General features: G+C 42.9%; 1 long non-coding RNA gene across 1 annotated transcript in view; it reads left to right on the top strand.

The window, feature by feature from the left end:
- Window positions 1-1326: 1326 nt before the first annotated feature.
- LOC132401528 (uncharacterized) overlaps window positions 1327-13606 on the top strand; it is a 118997-nt gene continuing 106717 nt past the window's right edge. Inside the window, exons 1-2 of the long non-coding RNA XR_009514597.1 lie at window positions 1327-1445; window positions 6623-6844. This is a non-coding gene — a long non-coding RNA (uncharacterized LOC132401528). The remainder of the gene's footprint in view (window positions 1446-6622; window positions 6845-13606) is intronic.

Here is a 13606-nt window from a genome sequence, read left to right as displayed (position 1 = left end):
ATTATCTAGGGTTACCCATAACCCTCTATTTTTCTGAGCTCCATGTACCTGTCCAGGAGTCTCTTAAAAGACCCTATTGTATCCACCTCCACCACTGGCCCAGACTCAACAAGCCCCCAGACTCACCAACTCCAGTCTCCAGCCCAGACTCAACACAACCCCCAGACTCACCAACTCCAGTCTCCAGCCCAGACTCAACACAACCCCCAGACTCACCAACTTCAGTCCCCAGCCTAGACTCGATTTGAACCCCAGACTCGCTGATTCCAGTCCCCAGCCCAGACTCGAGTCAACACAAAGATTCACTGACTTCTGTCCCTAGCCCAGACTCACCAACTCCAGTCCGCGGCACAGACTTGACTCAACTCCTCAACTCACCAACTCCAGTCCCGAGCCCAGAATTGCAGAGAAAAACTACTTAACATGCTATCCAGATGGATCAATTCATTGCAACAGTGCACTGAGGTAAGAATGACTCAATGACCTGAAAGAACACCACACTAAAGCCCACCTTAATCCAGAGCACAGCAAAATACCATTTCCCCTCATACACCTGAGCTACATCTTGTTCCTCAAACTGTAAAGCTCACGTCAAGGTTCAAACGGGCAGGAGTGATGATGGTCTGTTAGCCCTCTCCTGCTCACCAGAGTCTGTGTTCTTTGCAAGCCCAGAATTTGAGACCTAAAGGTTAAACTCCTGATTGACAGTCCTGGAGGGTCAATCCATGAGGTACTAGTCTGTGAGTCAAGACCCGAAGGTCAGGCCCATGATCAGCAAGCCATGGGGTCGATACTCAGACTTTGGTGACTTCTGGAGGACAAAGCCTCAGGATGAGGTCCAAATCTCCACAACTCTGGAGGCTAAAGTTCAAAGACCAAAGTTTGTGAGTGTGGAGATAGAGGTTGAATTTGCCAGTCGAGGCCAGGGACTGGAGGTTAGAAGCCTGATGTCTGTGAATCTAAGCGAGTGAGCCAAGGACTAAAGGCCCAGAATTGACCTGTACTGAGGTTGAAGGTGTGTGCGTGCGTGCGTGCGTGTGTGCGTGTGCGTGTGTGTGTGTGTGTGTGAGAGAGAGAGAGAGAGAGAGTGAGAGAGAGAGAGAGAGAGAGAGAGAGAGAGAGAGAGAGAGAGAGAGAGAGAGAGAGAGAGAGAGAGAGAGAGAGAGAGAGAGAGGGGGGGTTGGGTGGGTGGGAAAGAGATTTTTTTGCGATTGACTTGTTTTGTTCTGTTGTTATTGCTGCTGTTTGGTGTTGTCATCTTGCTACCTTGGCAATGGAATGTGTGGTGACACTTGTGTGCTATCCCCAGCACACCCTTGGGTGTGTTAGTTATTAACACAAACGACGCATTTCACTGTGTGTTTCAATGTACGTGAGAAACAAACGCGAATCTGTCAGAAGAGCTGCTTTCCTTTTTCTGCACTGGGAACTGTGAATCTGAAAAGGTATTTAAATTTTCTACCTTGCTATTGAGCCTTGGAGCTAAATATTCATGGTATCTCTCTGTCTCTCTCTTTTCCTATCTCTTAGCTCTCTCTGGTGAACAAGGCAGTGTTGGGGCCAAGCTGCCCGTATGAATTTAATACTTAATCCCCATTTAAGAGGATTTTCAATGATGATGAACAGTCATGTCTGGAGAGAGAGAGTATGCATTTGAAATAAAGTGGAATATTAACCCTCTCTGCTGCCTTTCTTCAGTCATCTCCAGTAAAACTGCATTTGACAATCAAAAAATCAAGGGAAGCTTGTTTTGTTCTTCAGAGCTTTGAAGAGTGTGGTGCTGGTGAAAATTCTCAACAAATTTCCGGCATGAGATTTACTTATTTATTTAGAGATACTGCGCAGAACAGGGCCTTCGAGCCCAACGAGCGCGTTGCTCAGCAACCCACCTATTTAACCCTAGCCATATCATAGGACAATTTACAATGACCAATTAACCTACTAGCTGGTACATCTTTGGAATGTGGGAGCACCTGGAGGAAACGTCTGAACTCATGGGAAAGACATACGAACTTCTTACAGACAGCGCCAGAACTGAACTGCGAACTCCGACGCCCCAAGCTGTAATTGTGTTACTCTCACCACTACGTTACTGTGGTTCCCCAGTGATCATTCAAGTTCAAGTTGATGCTTCAAACCATGCTGCCATAATTCAAGATTCTGGATTCAAAGATGAAAGTACATTTACTATCAAAGTATGTATACAGTATACAGCCCTGAGATTCATCTTCCCACAGTCAGTCACTATGAAAGCCATTGAACCCATTCAAAGGAAAACATCAACCTTCCCCCATCCCTCCACCCCCAATGTGCAGAAAAAAAAACAAATCACACAAACGGCAAAAAAACGAGCAAAAATAAATAGAATATAAAACACAAAATTGAAAGAGTCCAGGCATATTCAGTTCTGCTCAGTTCCAGTCCAATCTTATTCGTTATCTGCAGAGGCAGAAAATCACACAAAACAACAACTACCAAAAGGAGAGACCAGAACCCAGAAGCACATCGTAATGTAAGCATTAGACAGAGTCTAATCCACAAAACGCTGCGATTAGACCTGGGACTCTGGCAGCATTAGAGGACCGTATGATCTCAGGAATCTTCTTCCAGGAGCTGAAAGTAAGACTGGCACACACAGGCACCTTCAACCAGCAGCAGCGAGTGAAGGGCGGTAGACAGCCCTGAGCGCTCGCTCGCCTTCCTTAAAGGATCAATGATCAGCTCCATACCCCATGTACAGTTACATGTATTAGGAATCTGCTGTGGTGCATTGGTAAGGCACAACATGCAACAGAAACAACCGTCTTCAACAATTACAAAGAGTAAGATTAAAATAAAGTTAAAGGTTACAGTAGGGATATGGAATAGATTAGATTAGATTGATTTTTGTGTTCTATGTTTAATGTTCACCGGGGGCAAACTCATGCAGTTACAGGAAAAGCATGCAGAGTCCGTATGCCAGATGTCAGAATTGAACCCATGTCTCGGGCACTGTGAGATGGAAACTCTGTCAGCAATGCCACTGTCCCATGCTTTGTTTTTACTGTAACTTCTCTGGGGCAAGCAGTCTAGAATGTAGTCAGCTTGTGCTGTCACTCTACTGGAGATCTTTTGGGGTTTCTGGTCACACCTCCCCCGTTTAGACAATACTTTTCAAACCTTCTCCAGTCCTTACATGAAAATAATTTTCTCATATCCTCCCCTCAATGAATCACCTTCAATCTCTACCTTTGCTTTATTGACAGAGAAATATGCTCTTCCTACTCTCCCTGCTCAAAAATTTACATGCTTTGATGAAACCTCCCCACGGCTTCCTCTGTTCAAAGCAAACAACCCCAAACTATCTGATCTTTCCTTGCAACTTAACTCCTCCAGCCCAGGAAACTTACCCATAAATCTTATCCAAATGCATGACGATCAGACCTTCTGTAATAGAGTCGGAGTTATTTCACATTTTTCATTAATGTCCTCGTGTGCCCTATGTTTCTTTTCTAAACTTTGTCTTCATTTTAATCCGAATTGGTTTCACCTTCTGTTATATTCTCACATTGTCTCTGATACAAATTCCCTCAGCTATGCCAAAGAATGTCTCTTGAAATTCCCCTGGTTCAGTCCATATTCATCTCTTTAAATAGTTCTTTCCATTTTAATTCCTTTCAGGCAGAAATTCATTTCAAAATCTAGTTGCCTGAAATATGGTCTCCTGAAAAGTTATTATCTGTCTTGTCCTCTTTTCAACCTCAAAATTAATAACTTTGTGATTAGCCAGACCCCCAAATGTTCTCCTTCTTTATTGTGGTTTAAAATATCTTGCCTCATTATAAACACAAGCGATTCTGCAGATGCTGGGAAACTGGAGCAACACACACAAAATGCTGAAGGAACTCTGCAGGTCAGGCAGCGTCTATGGAGTTGATGTTACAGCACAAGACCTTTCATCAAGACTGGAAAGGAAGGGGAAAGATGCCACAAGATGGGGGGAGGGGAAAGAGAAGAAGTTAGAAGGTGACAGATGAAATTGGGTGAGAGGGTAGATAGACGCTTGGAGTGGGGGGATGAAGTGAGAAACTGGAAGGTGATAGGTGGGAAAGGTAAAGGACTGGAGACGAAGGAATCTGACCTAATAAGTTTGGGTCTTTTCCAATACTGCTCCTCTTCCTTCTAAGGCCGCAGGTGAAGATAGTTCTTCGAAATACCCCCCTTAAAACATAGAACATTGAACACTACAACATCGTACAGGCCCCTCAGCCCATGATATTGTGCCAAATCTTTAACCTACTCTAAAATCAGAAGAGGACATGAATACACAAGTAAGGATGTAATGCTGAGGCTGTGTAAGGCACTCACATGGCCTCACTTGGAGTATCATGAGCAGTTTTGAGCCCCTTATCTAAGAAAGGATGCGCTGATATTGGAGGTGGTTCAGAGGAGGTTCACAAGAATGATTGCAGGAATGAAAGGGTTATCATATAAACAACAATTGAAGGCTCTGGGTCTGTATACACTGGAATCTATGAATGGGGGGTATCTCATTGAAACCTATCAAATGTTGAAAGGCCTAGATAGAATGGATGAGGAGAAGATGTTTCCCCTTGGTGAGAGAGTCTAGGGCCAGAAGACACAGCTTCAAAATAGAGGGATGTCTATTTAGAACAGAAATGAGGGGGAATTTCTTCAGCGAGAAGGAATGATTCTGTGAAATTCATTGCCATAGGTGGCTGCGAAGTCCAGGTTACTGGGTGTAGTTAAGGTGGAGATTATAGGTCAGGGTGTGAAAAGTTATGGGGAGAAGGCAGGAGCTTGAGGTTAAGAAGGAAATGGATCAGCCATGATGAAATGGCAGAGCAGACACAATGGACCGAAGGGCCTAATTCTGCTCCTTTGTCTTTGGGTCTTGTTATCTAAGTTCCCCCTGTATCTCTGTTATATTAAGGGCTTTTGATATCATACAGTGTATTCATATTTTACATTTTTATTTCAGAGATACCACACAGAACAGTCCGTTCTGGCGCTTCGAGCTGTGCTGCCCAGCAACTCACCAAGCCTAATCATGGACAATTTACAATGACCTACTAACCTGCTAACTGGTATTTCTTTGTACTGTGGGAGGAAACTGGATAACCCAGAGGAAACCCATATACAGATGGAAAGGAACGTTCAAACTTACAGAGGATGCCAGAATTGAACTCTGAACTCCGATGCCCTGACCTGTTATAGTGTCGGGCTAACCACTACATTACCACAGTGCTTGCACTTGCCTACCTTACTTCCAAATTTGCAATATCATAAAGTTGTCTTATCTCCCTCATTAGCATTAAAGCTCTTTGGCATGTCTGCAGGTTGCGAAAGTGCTGTGCAAATGAATGCTCTTTCTTTCCAGAAATCACTGCTTTGTGCCAGTGCTTGTGATGCCTCCCTATATTAACTTCATTAGCATCTGCGAGCAAAATATCAAAAGAAAAATTAGAACCGAGCAGCAGACACAAAATCATGGAAATTAATGCACAGGAGGAAGCAATTTGCTTCATCAAGCCCAGGTCTGTAACTAGAGCTGTCAAATTTAATCTCCTCTGCTTTGCTCTTTCTATAACTCCTCTCTGTTCTCCTTTTCCAAATAGTTATCCACTTCTTTTGAATGATGTGACTTTTTTTGCCTCCAAAGCCACTTGTGCTGAGGCTTCCTTGTCCTAATCACCCTCTTGAGGGGAAAATAATCTCAAACTTATCTCCCTTGTCCTTCCTGTCACCATAACCCTGAGACCCAGGCCCATCATAATCAACTTGCCAACCAGTGTAGAGATAGGGGCATAAATTAGTAATGCACCTTTCATGACCTTGGTTAGCCCAAAGCACTTTAGAGCCAATTAAGAACTTTTGCAATCACTTTCCTAAAGTAAGAAATGAGGTGGCCAATTTATGCACAGCAAGACTCCGACATCCACAACAACTTAATGACAAGATGATCTGTTTTAATAAAGTTGATTGAAGGAAGGGATGGCATGGTAATGTAGTGGCTAGCACAATGCTTTACAACACCAGTGACCCAGGTTCAATTCCAACCACTGTCTGTAAGGAGTTTGTATATTCTCCCTGTGAGCCCTGTGGGTTTCCTCTGTGTGCTCCATTTTCCTCCCACAATACAAAGACGTAGGTTAATTGGTCATTGTAAATTGTCCTGTTATTAGGCTAGGGTTAAATTGGGGGCTTGCTGGGTGGTGCAATGCAAAGGGACGGAAGGGCCTATTCCAACCTGTGCCTCAACAAATAAATCAAAAGTATTACCTGCGAACAGCTCAGAACTGCTTCAAAACAAGAGTTCTTTTACAAACCTTTATACTTCTTGCTTCCTCAGTAAAGCAGCCGGCATGATCAAAGACCCCACCCACCCTGGACATTCTCTCTTCTCCCCTCTCCCTTCGGGCAGAAGATACCAAAGCCTGAAAGCATGTACAACCGGGCTCAAGGACAGCTTCTACCCCACTGTTTGAAAACTGTTGAATGGTTCCCTAGTAGAATAAGTTGATCCCTTGACCCTACAATTTTCTTTGTTGTGACCTTGCACTTTGTTGTCTGCCTGCATTGCACTTTTTCTGAAACTGTAACACATTATTCTTTATTCTAGAACAAAGGACCTTGCGGAAAATCCTGGCAGTTCTGGACAAAGTTTCTCACCCTCCGCATGCCACCTTGGCTGAACAGAGGAGTACTTTCAGTAATAGGCTAAGGCAAATGCATTGCTCCAAGGTGCACTATATGAGGACATTCTTACCCTTGGCCATTAGGCTTTATAATGAGTCAACCTATAGCCAGGGATGTGCTGATCCCTCCTGTTGGACTGTTTGAGGTAACTTATTTTTTTCTTTCTTATTTCTCTTCTAATATTTGTATACCTGTGCACTTGTAATGCTACTGTGACACTGTAATTTCCTTTGGGATCAATAAAGTATCTATCTATTTACTTACCTGTAGGTATGTGGACATGCAGGAAGTGGAAAGATATGTATCAGGTTCAGGCAGAAGAGGTAAAGGTGGCACACACAAAATGCTGGAGGAACTCAGCAGGTCAGGCAATATCTATGGAAAAGAATGAACAGTCTTCATTTTGGGATGAGATCCCTCTTCAGGACTGAAAAAGAAGGGAAAACGCACCAGAATAAAACAGTGAGTTGATGGAAAGGAGGCTAGCTAGGAGGCAAAGCTAATTGTTGGGAAAAGTGAAGGGCTGGAGATGAGGGAATCTGAGATGAGAGGAGAGTGAACAATAGAAGAAAGGGAAGGAGGAGGGACCCAAGGAGAAATGAAAGGCAGCTGAGAAAAATTTAAAGGTCAAATTGGGGAATAGAAGAAGAAGGGAGGGGGAGGGGGAAAATTTCACTGGAAGAAGAAATCAATATTCATGCCAACTGGTTGGAGGCTACCCAGACGGAATATAAGGTGTTGCTTATATAAAGTCTAATTAAAGGAATATAGCATGAAGTTTAATTTGGCATCATATTCATCAGAGAAATTAAGAACCATAGGAATTGTTGCTATGTTGTACCTTTCTGTTTTCTATTGAAAAAGGGGTTAAAGATTGAGTTACTCTGGTCATCAGCTTCACGTTCAAAAGATCATATACAGTGTAACAGAGTCATCGAGCACAACAACACAGAAACTGGCCGCTCGGCCCATCTAGTCCATGCCAAAACATTTAAACTGCCTAGACCCAACAATCTGCATCAGGACCATAGCCCTCAATACCGCTACTATCCATGTACCAACCCAATCTTTTCTTAACTGTTGAAATCGAGCTCACATGGACCATTTATGCTGGCAGCTTATTCCACACTCACACAACTCTCCAAGTGAACAAATTTCCTGTTATTTTCCTCTTAAACTTTTCACCATTTACCGTAAAGCAATGACCTCTAGTCCTAAACAACCTCAGTGCATTTATCAGTACCCCTTAGAACTTTGTATTCCTCTGTCAAATCTCCTCTCAGTCTTCTATATTCGGGTGAATAAAGTCCTAACTTAATCAACCTTTCTCAATAACCCAAGTCTTCGTGTCCTGGCAGCATCCTTGTAAATTTTCTCGGACCCCTTCAACCTTATCTACATAGAAACACAGAAACATGGAAAACCTACAGCACAATACAGGTCCTTCGGCCCACAATGCTGTGCCGAACATGTACTTACTTTAGAAATTACCTAGAGTTACCCATAGCCCTCTATTTTTCTAAGTTCCATGGAGTCTCTTAAAAGACCCTATCATTTTCGCCTCCACCAGCATCACCGGCAGCCCGTTCCATGCACTCACTACTCTCTGCGTAAAAAGCTTACCCCTGACATCTCCTTTGTACCTACTTCCAAGTACCTTAAAACTGTGCCCTCTCGTGCTAGCCATTTCAGCCCTGGGAAGAAGCCTCTGACTATCCACACAATCAATGCCTCTCATTATCTTATACACCTCTATCAGGTCACCTCTCATCTCCATTTTGCTCCAAGGAGAAAAGGATGAGTTCACTCAACCTATTCTCATAAGGCACGCTCCCCAATCCAGGCAACATCCTTGTAAATCTCCTCTGCACCCTTTCTATGGTTTCCACATCCTTCCTGTAGTGAGGCAACCAGAACTGAGCACAGTACTCCAAGTGGGGTCTGACCAGGGTCCTATATAGCTGCAACATTACCTCTCGGTTCTTAAACTCAATCCCACGATTGATGAAGGCCAATGCACTGCATGATTTCTTAACCACAGAGTCAACCTGCGCAGCAGCTTTGAGTGTCCTATGGACTCAGACCCCAAGATCCTTCTAATCCTCCACAATGTCAAGATTTTTACCATTATTACTATATTCTGCCATCATATTTGACCTACCAAAATGAACCACCTCACACTTATCTGGGTTAAACTCCATCTGCCACTTCTCAGCCCAGTTTTGCATCCTGTCAATGTCCCGCTGTAACCTCTGACAGCCCCCCACTTTATCCACTACACCTCCAAACCATGTGTCATCAGCAAATTTACTAACTCATACTTCCACTTCCTCATCCAGGTCACTTATAAAAATCACGAAGAGAAGGGGTCCCAGAACAGATCCCTGAGCCAGACCACAGGTCACTGACCTCCAAGCAGAATATGACCCATCTACAACCATTCTTTGCCTTCTGTGAGCAAGTCAATTCTGACTTGCTCCCTTTATTCCATCACATTTCTCTGTGTCCTACAGCTCACAGTGTAAGACCTATCATGGTTGGTCCTCCCAAAGTACAACACCTCATATTTGCATACCTTCAAGTAATGAAGTCCCAACCTATTCAATGTTTCCTTATAATGCAGAGCTTCCAGATCTAGCAACATGTCTGTAAATCTTCTCTGTACTCGATGACTCAAAAAAGAGGTATCCTTCATTAAGGACCCAGAAAATGCCCTCTTCTTATTACTGCCATCAAGGAGGAGGTTCAGGAGCTGGTACAAAAACAGATTCGTCTCCTCCACCATTAAATATCTGAACAGCCCATGACCCAATGAACACTACCCCATTTTTTGTTTTTTTTTTAATTTAAAGCAAGCTTAATGTCTTGGATTGTATTGCTGCCACAAAACAACAAATTTCACGTCATATGTCAGTGTTAGTAAACTTGATTCTGATCCTGATGAGGATAGAGATAGGGTGAATCCACAGGGAAAGGGGACCAAAAAGTTGAATAGGTTAAAGGTGACAGGGGAAAGAGTTAAAAAGGAACCTGTGGGTGGCTTCTTCACACAAAGGGAAAAGGTATATGAGCCTGTAGATCCACATCAAATGAGTCCGAAACAGCTCTTTCTCTCTAAATTCCGATTAGAAGAATAATGAGAAATCTTATTGAAACCTATTGAATCTTAAAAGGTCCAGATAGAGTGGACATGGAGAGAATGCCTCCTACAGTGTGGGAGTCTAGACCCAGAGGGCAGAGCCTCAGAATAAAGGGACATCCTTTTAGAACAGAGATGAGGAGGGATTTCTTTAGTGAGAAGGTAGTGAATCTGTACAGCTGTTGAGGCCAAATTATTAAGTATATTTGAAGAGGAGGTTGATAGGTTCTTGATTAATCAGGGTGTCAGATGTTACCGGCGAAGGCAGGAGAATGGGGTTGAGAGGGATCATAAATCAGCCATGGTGGATTGGCAAAGCAGACTCAATGGGACAAGTGACCCACTTCTGCTCCTGCGTCACATGGTGTTCTGAATGGCCCATGAATTCATGAACACTGCCTTGCTATTCCTTTTTAGTTACACAATTCATTTATTTTTGTAATTTATAACAATTTTATGTCTTTGCACTGCACTAACTGCCACAAAAACAGCAAATTTCACACCATATAAATGAGTGATAATAATTCTGATTCTGATGTACGGAACAAGTTGTCAGAGAAATTAGGTGAGACATCCGTAATAATGACATTTAAAAGTCATTTGGATAAGTGCATGGATAGGAGAGGTTTAGAGGAATATACAGTACTATGCAAAAGTCTTGGGCACATCTGTGTGTACGGCCAAGGTGTCTTAGACTGCAGTAATTTCATGTAGTGCATTGTATAGCAACCGGAAAAAAATCAGTTCCATACTGGAGTGATGTTACCTGATTCTGATATGGGTCTCTATGATGGACTGAGAGTGAGAAGGGGGCAAGAAGAAGGGAATCATGGTTGAGAAAAGGGGAAGAGAAATGGGAGGGAATGGGAAGCACCAGAGAGATATCCTGTAATGATCAATAAACCAATCATTTGGAATCAAATGGCCTTGCCCGGTGTCTCAGGGCTGGGTGTGTCTCTGTCCATTCCCTGGTGTTTCTTCTCTGCCACTTCTCCCACACCCCTCCCAAAGTGCTCCACCCTCGCCATTCCCAACAGCCCTTGTTCCCACCGGACTTACAAACTCATTCTCCGATTCCCGATGACAAATACAGTACTGTGCAAAGGTCTTAGGCACTCTAGCTAAATATATGTGTCTAAGAGTTTCGCACAGTACTGTAGGCCAAATGCAGGCAAATGGGAACAGTTTTGTGGGCACTCTGGTCAGCCTGGAGCAGTTAGACTCATGGACATGTTTTCTTGTGGTCTGGCAATAACTTTATTAACACATTACTCATGCAAAGCAGCAACAGTTCAATGTCCTGTCAAAGTACATTATGCCACCATATACTACCCCGAGATTCATCTTCTTGCAGGCATTCACAGGAAAGCAATAGTGTTAATAAAAAACCATGCATACCAAAAATGGACAAGCATCCAATGTAAAAAAGAAGATAAATCATGCCAATAATAAATAAGACATTTCAATAAATAACATTGAGAGCATGAGTTGCAGAGTTATTGAGAGTGAGTCCATAGTTAATGTGTGGCTATTACAGCATGTAGCATCAGCGTTCAGAGTTCATTTCCAATGCTGTCTGTAAGGACTTTGTCCGTTCTGCCCATGAACTGCGTGAGTTTTCTCTGGGTGCTCCCGTTTCTTTCCACATTCCAAAGACGTACACCTTAGCAGGTTAATTGCTCACTGTAAATTGCCCTGTGATTAAGGCTAGGGTTCAATAGAAACAGAATCAAGTTTAATATGACTGGTGTATGTCGTGAAATATATTGATTTACGGCAGCAATGCATTCCAATACGCAATAATATACAAATTGCAGTAAGAAATACATATCTATAAAAGTTAAATAAGTAGTGCAAAAAAAAGAGAAAAAAGCATAGTGAGGTAGTGTATATGAGTTAATTGTCCATTCATAAATCTGATGGCAAAGGGAAAGAAGCTCTTTCTGAATCGATGAGGGTGTGTCTTCAGGCTCCTGTACCTCCTCCCTGGTAGTAATGAAAAAAGGGAATAGGTGGGTTACTGGGCCGGAAGAGACAGTTCTGTGCTGTATCTCTAAATATATAGTAAATAGATAAACAGAAAGAAATACTACAACTCATTGCTGTCTCCGCATTGTCCTCAGACTTAGCAAGCGTAATTTGAAATTGTGCATGCCAGGCTAACAATACGGGAATCTGCTGCTTTAAGCTGTGACGTTTGATTTATATTAACAGTGAGTATTTGTGACTCCCTTATTAGGCATTTTATAAAAAGTGTAGTAATCAGATTTAGTGAAATTCCACTCACATATGCTGGATTACGAACTGGGAGACCTAGCTGATTTATGTCTCTTTTACCATAGGATTGGTTTTCTTTTTCAAATAGCGATTTTGGAAGGTTCTGAAAGATTAATTATTGATTTGATTTTAAAAAAAGGGGAAAAAGGCTGATTATGCAGTGAGAAAGCTGAAACGTGGGGCTGGTTATAATGTGAACTATATTGAATCCAGATTATTGCTGGGAAGGGGCCGATTAGGAGATCTGAACAATCTAAGTGAGTTCTGGAGGAACACACAAAGGAATTGAACGAACTTAGCATGTCTGGCAGCATCTGTGGGGATTGAACACAAGGATAGAAACATAGAAAACCTACAGCACATTACAGGGCCTTCGGCTCACAAAGTTGTGCCGAACTTTGCAGGATCTGCAAAGTTTAGAAAATGTGGTTTGAACGTGGACCAAATGAGGGCAAATCAAGCTATCTTTGGTGGGCACCCTGGCTGGTATGGACAAGTTAGACTATAGGATCTGTTCCCCTCGCTGTATAGCGAGAATGCGGAGGGAAGTGGAGCTGGAGGAACTCAGTGGGTCAGGCAGCATCTATGCAAGGAAATTGACATCTGATACTTTGGGTTTAGACCCTTTGCCTGAAATGAATGGGTTATCTCCCTTCTACTTTTCAATCCAGTTCTCCATACTTCTTTTCTTTCAGTTGGGCATCTCCCATCTTTGGTTCAGTCCTAATGAAGGGTCTTGACCAGAAACATCAACCGTTCACTTCCCTCCCTGGATGCTGCCTGACTAATTGTGTACCTCCAGGCTTTGCTCCTGAATCTCTGTAATGTGAGTTCTGGTTGTCCTTGGTATCACTGGCAGTAGAGGAATGTAACAGTGGGTGCAATTACTTTTCAGCACCTCTATCTCTGATCAGGGTTTGGTTCCAGTCACTGATTGTAAGGACATTGTACATTCTCCTTGTGACTGTGTGGTTTTCTTCCAGTTCTCTAGTTCCCCCCCACATTCCAGAAAAATAGAGGTTAGCGTTAGTAGGTTGCAAGTAATAGTGTGGATCTTTTGAAAAATAACACGATGGAATTATACCAGTTGACCTGCTTCTGTACGATATGACAGTGGGAATTTTCAGAAGGCATGGCCATTCCTGGTACAACACCCAATAACTTCACTCAGTTTTATACTACAGCTGCAATCAGATGCAGCAATTCAAATGCAGAGGAGCGTAAGGAGTTGCAGAGAGTTGTGGATTCAACCCGAAGCATCATGAACATATCCTTCCCCACTCATGCTTTCTCAACAAAGAAACATCGAACATCAAAGATTCCCACCATCCAGGCCATGCCATTTCTCACAGCTGCTATCAGGCAAGTACTACAGAAGCCTGAAGTTCCTCACCATCAAGTTCAAGGACTTCCCTTCAGAGGTTCATTACAGTTGTTGTAGCTGGGGTTGGTAACGGGGATAAGCTCCCACTACCTATTAAATACTCCTAG

This window comes from Hypanus sabinus, chromosome 11 (genome assembly GCF_030144855.1).
Source record: "Hypanus sabinus isolate sHypSab1 chromosome 11, sHypSab1.hap1, whole genome shotgun sequence".
NCBI lineage: Eukaryota > Metazoa > Chordata > Chondrichthyes > Myliobatiformes > Dasyatidae > Hypanus > Hypanus sabinus.
This window is presented reverse-complemented; position numbering and strand designations above follow the sequence as displayed.